The following is a 6,728-nucleotide window of genomic DNA, read 5'->3' as shown; positions in this document are numbered from 1 at the left end:
GCACTTACAGAAGATAGTCCTGTAAAGAGGAGCCTATTTGTGGGTTGGAACAAAAGTGACTTCATCCTGGCTGGAATACACCAGGTTTATCTTATAATGTCAAAGCCAGGGAGACTGCAAAGCTCTCAAGACCCCTAGAGAGGAGTGCCAGGGCCAGAGCACTAGGGACAGGTCGGAGTTCTGGAGTAGAAAGAGCAGAGGGAGAGTCAGGCCAAGATGCGCAGCAGAGGGCCTGGTGGGAAGCTGCATTTTCCCCGGGAGTAATGAAGAGCCGATGCAGGGCTAGGAGTTGGAGCATGAAAGCCCCTTCACCCAATAAAAGTTTGCTGTGGAACTCCGTATTGTCTGTACTGTTCTTTTGCTATTTTGTAAAATGTTGTCTGTCTGTTAATGTTTTCCTCCTTTTATTTAAAAAAAAAAAAAAAGTTTGCTGTGGGGCTGGGGCGTGGCTCTGTGGCAGAGTAGTTGCCTAGCATGTGCAAGGCCCTGGGTTCTATCCATAGCACCACAAAAAAGTAAACTAAAATTCAAAAATACAAGCTCACTGTGTGAGAAACTTTCAGACAAGCCTAAATCGAGAGACATGCTGCAGAAAATAATGGGACCACATGTCTCAGAAATGCCGAGGTCATGACAAACAAGACAGACCAAGGAATTATCCCAAGGTAAAGGAAACTAACAGGGTGTGACCACAAAATGGAGTGCATGATTCAGACTTTAATTTTAGGACAATAGACAGAATGTAAATAAGATCTACAGAGTACCTAATAGTTCTGCATCAAGCCTGTAGTCTTGGGCCATCCTACACTGGCCACAGGAGGGAGCATTCTTGTTTGTGGGAAAGTCCAACTGGGGCATTTGGGAGTAAAGGGACATCATGCCTGCAATCACTCTAGTATTTTAGAGAAAATATATATACAGTTGTCCCTCAGTTTCCATGAGGACTCCCCCATGGATACCAAAATCTGGTGATGCATAAGTCCCTTATGTAAAGTGGCATAGTATCTGTATATAATCCACATCCATCTTCTCACATACTTTACATCATCTCTTGATAACTTACAGTACCTAAGATAATATAACACTATGTAAAAAGCTGTTAGACTATGCTATACTGTTTAGGGAATAATTGCAAGGAACATTTTGTACATATTCAATACAGAGACATTTTTTTTTTTCTATTTCTGGTCTGTGGCTGGTTAAATTCATGAATGTGGAGCCTCCGAGTCCAGAAGATGAGCATAGACACAGAGACACAAAGGGCCAGGTAACCGTGAGGAGCTGAGCGTGGGGCACAGGGAAAGTCCTTGTGCTGTTCTTGCAACTTTTCTGTGCGTCTAAAATCCACGTTAAAATAAAAAGGCCAGGCTGCAGTGCGGAGAGCTGGTTCAGAAGGGGTGAGGGTGGGTCTGGGGGAGCATGGGGAGGGGTTATCCTCCACAGAGTAGGAGGGAAAAGGGGTGACAGGGACATGGCAGTGGCAGTGGCAGTGGAGGTAGGGATCAGGAGAAACTTTAGATGGAGTCTGCCTTCTGGGTCCACTGGTTCTGTACCCTTCGATTCAACCAACCGCAGATGGGGAAAAAAAAAATGCAAAAGTAAAAATCTTTTAAAAACAATGTAGCATAAGCACAATTATGCCTTGACATTGTATTAGGTATTATAAGTCATCCAGAGACAATTTAAAGTCTATGGAGGAGGTAGCCTGGTTATAAGAAAGTACTCCCCAATTTACATGGGGACTTGAGCTTCCATGGGTTTGGGGATCCAAGAGGAGTCCTGGATCCATCCCATGCCACCCTGAAGGATGACTGTATATTCTGAAAGTAGAGCATTGGGACCTCCTCGGGGGCTGGCCTTAGGGGCTGGAGGAGAGATGCCCTTTCCCAGGATGGGAGACACTGGGGAAGGGAAAGTGCCTTTCCTCTTAAAAGGAAGAGCCAATGACATGGAGTCTGGGGCTGTGGAAGTTGATGGCTCATTCAGGAGTTTAATGTGGGAAAGAGACAACAGGGAATATTTAGAAGTTTCTTTATTAGAATTTTTTAAAATAGTAATGGAAATTGAACCCAGGACCTTTGCACATCCCCAACCACTCCCCTTTTCTTAAGATAGGGTCTCACTAGGTTGCTAAATTTCCCAGGCTGAGCTCAAACTTGCAATCCTTCTGCCTCAGCCTCCAGAGTATAGATGTTTCTTGAGAGAAGAAAGGAGTTTCATTTTAAGCCCTAGGGGGTGAGTGATTGACAAGAACCTTCTATTAAGTGCTTCCGGGGTAAGAGGCACTATTCAAGGCCTTTAGATGCATTATCTGTTCTTCTCACACAAGCCTTGTGAGATACACATCATCATCCCTGTTTAAAACATGCTGAAACTAAAGCTCCGAGAGGTGAAGCTACTTGCCCAAGGTCTCAGGGTAGCTCTTGAGGCCAGTCTATCCCTGGCTAGAAAGTCTCCCTGGGAATTCCTGTGTTCTCTCACATTTTGTCCTGCTTTCTGCAGGACTGAGGCCTCCCACTGAAGGGAAGCCGTGCAGCTGTTTTTTCCTGACAGCTGTGAGGCCACTCTCCAAGGGAGGGAGTCTAAGGGCCGCCAATTCAGCCCCTTCCAGGAAAGAGCCCCTGAATTACAGGATTCCACCCACCCCTACTCCTCTGACATGCAAAATCAGACCCGGTGGCTCCCTTCATTCTCCTTTTCTCCTTCCCTGGAAACGGCTCCCAAGAGGCTGGGGCTCCGCATCCTGAGGCTTATCTACTCCCTGGATGGGCTCCCACTTGTACCGCCCCCGCTTGCCATTGTTGTCGGTGGAGACTGGTGAGTGGCGATGGCTATGCGTCATCAAGAGCCCACGGGGGACCAGGTTTTCTCCATGCACTGGTTTTGGTTTCCACAGGATCCAGTGCAGTTGACATTCCCTGCTTGTTTTCCATCCAAGGAACTTAGAGTGCGGAGGGCTAAAGGAACCTGTTTGGAGGTCAAGGAACTGGCACGTGGCTATGCCAGGATTCAGCTGACACGCCAGCGCAAAAAAACATTTTGTTTCCATTGTTGTTTGCAGTGCTGGGGATCGAGTCCAGGGCTTCTTGCATAGTAGGCAGGCGCACACACACACACACACACACACACACACATGCACACGCACGCATATGCACACATACACACACACACACACACACACACACTCCACCACTGAGCTACACCCCCAACCACTTTTTGAATGGACTCAAAACCGCTGGAGAGCCTAACCACAGAACTTCGTTCTGCCTCTGAGCTTCAGGGTCGTGAGCGCTTCAGGGTCATAAGCGCAGGCCAAGCTGAAAGGCGCAGAAGGTTTGGCTCCCTGGCTCCCATTCCTGCCTTTAGCTCTGACTGTTCTAACACAGCCTCACCCTACCACACCCAGCCCAGCCCTGCCCAGGCCAAGGGCACAGCCTGTAAAATGCCCTGCTTTGCATCCCACCTTCAGCCTGCTTTTCCTCTGGGCAGCCTTGGGCTGGGAGGAGGAAATGGGAGGTAGGGGCCAGGCGGGTGGGTGGGTAGGTGTGACTGCAAGCAGCTGGGCCAGAGCAAAGAGAACAGCTCCTCAGAGGGCTGGAAAGCTTGGCATGCCGGCTGCTTCAAGCTCCAACACATTCCTGTGCACATGGTACAGCCTAGAAAAACAGGGTACTTATGCTCTGTTCCGTGGCGAGGTATTAGGCCCATGGCCTGTCTGACTGCTGTGACAAGCAGCCCCTTCTCTTTTTGCCTTAACACAATAAAGGTTGTTTAGATTCTTGTCTTGTCTGTGTTTGTTGCATGATGTCTAGGAATTACTTTAAAAATCTTCAGCAAATGATTTAAAAAGTGGGACGGGAATGGAAAAGGTGATAATTTTTTGAAGTTAAATGACGGATGGCTAAACTGAGTTATTATATTATGCTCTCTACTTCTTTTGTATATTTAAACGTTGATGTATGTTTCTCCCTCACACACAGTTGAATGTCCACGTTCCTGACCCGTGGCTCTCCTGGGTAGCTTTCCTCCAATGGCTGCTCTAAGACATTAGTCTCTTCTGTCTTAGGGTTCCCCCACCATCTTGTGACTTGAAGGTCATCCTGGTGTCATCCAAAGAACAGACTGGGAAAAAGAGAAGATATCTTGCTTGCTACTTAACACACCATACTGACAGGGCTGGGCACCTTTGGGCTCACAATGCATTGGTAAATACTGGTCACATGATTAGCAAGGGATGCTGGGAAATGTTGTTCCTTGGGGAAGGTACTTCTCAACACCACCACCACATCATGTAAGGAAAACTTGAAGCTTTGTTGGTCAGCTGATCATCTGGTCTATACTCACTGTGTGCTGGAAGTAGCGGTGTCAAGTATGATGCCCAAAGGGTGACCTGATCACTGTGAGAAGGTAAGAAAAAATTGATAAGGATGAACTTTGGAGTTGTTGCTATAACACTTCCAAATTTGTTCCATGATACCTATAAAACAGTCCTGGCTCATACAGAGAAGGAAGGTGGTAGAGAGGAAATACATCATCACCAGAGCTCACTGGGCATCTGTCTTTCAGCACACTGGGGTCCCATCACAATATTTATCCTTCATATCAAAAATAGCAAGGGAATTGTCTTGCAAAATCTTACCACTGGAGAGAATGGACACGATGCATAGGGAGCTCTCTCAGTTATTTCCTGAAATTGTGTATGAGTCAACAATTAGCTCAACAAAAATCTTAATGGAAAGGGAAGATGGTAAAGAAAAGACCCTAGGATGTGAAAGATGCCCCTAGATGAGCCCAAGGCCTGTGCCCTGCTTCCCACACCCTCCAGCAAGGTTGTTCCAATCAGCCTGGTACTTGCCGCCTTACTTAGTTCTGTGTCCTATAGAATGGTGCCCAGTCCCACATCCTCGTCGGACACCATCTCTACCCCTCCCTGTCTGCCTCCCACACATACCTCAGTCACTCTGAGCCCTTCACTGTGCCTTCTTCCCTGTGCTGGCCCTTTGAGCCCCACGGCACACAAGGAACATTCCCACTGGTGTTTGAGACCCCTCTGCCTGCAGTGTCTCCTCCTCTTGGTTCTGAGATCCTCCTGCTAGAGTTTATCCTCACTCAGTCTCAGTTTTCGTTGTCTGCCTCAGTTTGTGGGTCTTTCTCTCTTGCCCAACTGTGAGCTCATTAGGTGCAGGCACTATGCCCCATTCATTTTGATGTTTCTGGCTCCCGGGATAAGGACTGGGAAGAACTCATTCTCACTAAAGTGTTAATGATTGGCTAGGTAGTAGTCAGCGTTCTCCAGAGGCACAGAATCAATAGAAAATTATGTATAGTTATGCAAGAGGATTTATTAGACAGGCTCACAGGGTCAAAGGCAGGAGAGTTCACAGTGGCCATCTACACATTAGAAAGCCAGAGGAGCCAGAAGTTGCTCAGCCCAAAAAGATGAAAGCCACAGAACAAGAGAGATCAAGGTTGTTTGCCAGGCCAAGGTCAAAGGCCTGGAAGCTCACTGGAAGGTCGCCAGTGAGAGTCTGTTTTGCGAGGTGGAAGAAATTGGAGACCAGTGTTCAAAGGCGACAGAGAAAACTGGAGCTCTTCAAAAACAAGAATGCTTCCTTCTTCCCCTGCTTTACTCTGTCCAGGCTACAAGTGCATGGGCTGGTGCCACCCACATCTGGACTGGCTTTTCCCTTTCAGTTTGCTGTCAGTCATCTGCAGACAACCCAGAACTGTGCTTCACGAATCTATTAGGTGTTTCTTAGTCCATTCATGTTGACATATCATGATTAATGGTCAGAGGCTAGAGGGAGAAATCAATGAATGAGAGATAACGGGATGGGGAAAATAACACTGTCATCTATGTGTCTCATAGACTCGCTGGCAAGTGTAATGGTCTTTGAATGGGGGTGAGGAGTCACTTTCATGCCAGTAGTCTGACCCACCTTCAAACCACCAACTTCACTTAACCCAACAGATCATTCAAGACCCTGGCCAGGCATTACAGTGAAGAGGGACAGGAAAGAGATTTGTCATTGGAGAGACACTGGGTCAGAGCAGCCCTTCTTCCCCTGGGAATCTTTTGTGAATGCTCCATAGGGACCATACTGTTGGTGGCTACCAGTCCAGGCTCCTCTAATGATTAGGACCTTGAAAGCAAGGAGCTGTGGGGAGTTGCCACTGTGTAGATCTAAAGTGGTCCCCAGAGCCTCCTATGTTTGGAAGGTGATTGGAGTATGGGGCATTATAGCTGACTTGCTATCGGAGGTGAGGTCTGGTTAAGTGGTGGGTCACTGTGGGCATGACCCGGAAGGGTGCATCTCCCTTCCTGGATCCTTCCTTGACTCTCAGCTTCCTGACCCCCATGAGGTAAGCAGCATTCCTCCACCAGGCCCTTTCACCATGCCTCTGACCATGCAAGGACTAAAACTTCTAAAATGTTAGTCATTGGAGTATTTCCCTTGTCACCTTGTCACCACAAGATGCAGAGCAGCAGAAAGCTCAGACTGGGTGTTTACAGGTACAGGGCAAAGTGCCAGGATTGCCTCTTCCTCTGCTGTGCAGCACCTTCGAAGTTCACAGTGTTGAACAACCAGTGCCATTCTTGCACACCCACTGTGTGCCTGGCATTTCACATCCATTGTCTAATTTAATCCTGATAGAACTTTTCAAAGGAGAGACTCTCATTATTCACATTTTAAAACTATTAGTATTTATTCTTTTTCTTTTTCTTT

The 6,728-nt window shown here is 47.3% G+C and overlaps 1 long non-coding RNA gene across 2 annotated transcripts in view; it reads right to left on the bottom strand.

Moving 5' to 3' along the window:
• Positions 1 to 3,862: 3,862 nt before the first annotated feature.
• Positions 3,863 to 6,728, bottom strand: part of LOC102026191 — an 18,666-nt gene continuing 15,800 nt past the window's right edge. The window contains exons 5-6 of one of the 2 annotated variants that reach the window (XR_001232069.1): positions 4,345 to 4,397; positions 3,863 to 4,122 (exon numbers count right to left, since the gene is read on the bottom strand). This is a non-coding gene — a long non-coding RNA (uncharacterized LOC102026191). Of the gene's footprint in view, positions 4,398 to 6,728 lie in introns of both variants that reach the window. The other variant, XR_259716.2, reaches the window with a different exon arrangement.

The sequence above is a fragment of the Chinchilla lanigera genome, unplaced genomic scaffold (assembly GCF_000276665.1).
Source record: "Chinchilla lanigera isolate Chin_1 unplaced genomic scaffold, ChiLan1.0 scaffold00007, whole genome shotgun sequence".
In the NCBI taxonomy this organism is placed as follows: domain Eukaryota; kingdom Metazoa; phylum Chordata; class Mammalia; order Rodentia; family Chinchillidae; genus Chinchilla; species Chinchilla lanigera.
Note: the sequence above shows the minus strand (reverse complement) of the source record. Positions and strands in the feature narration are given on the sequence as shown.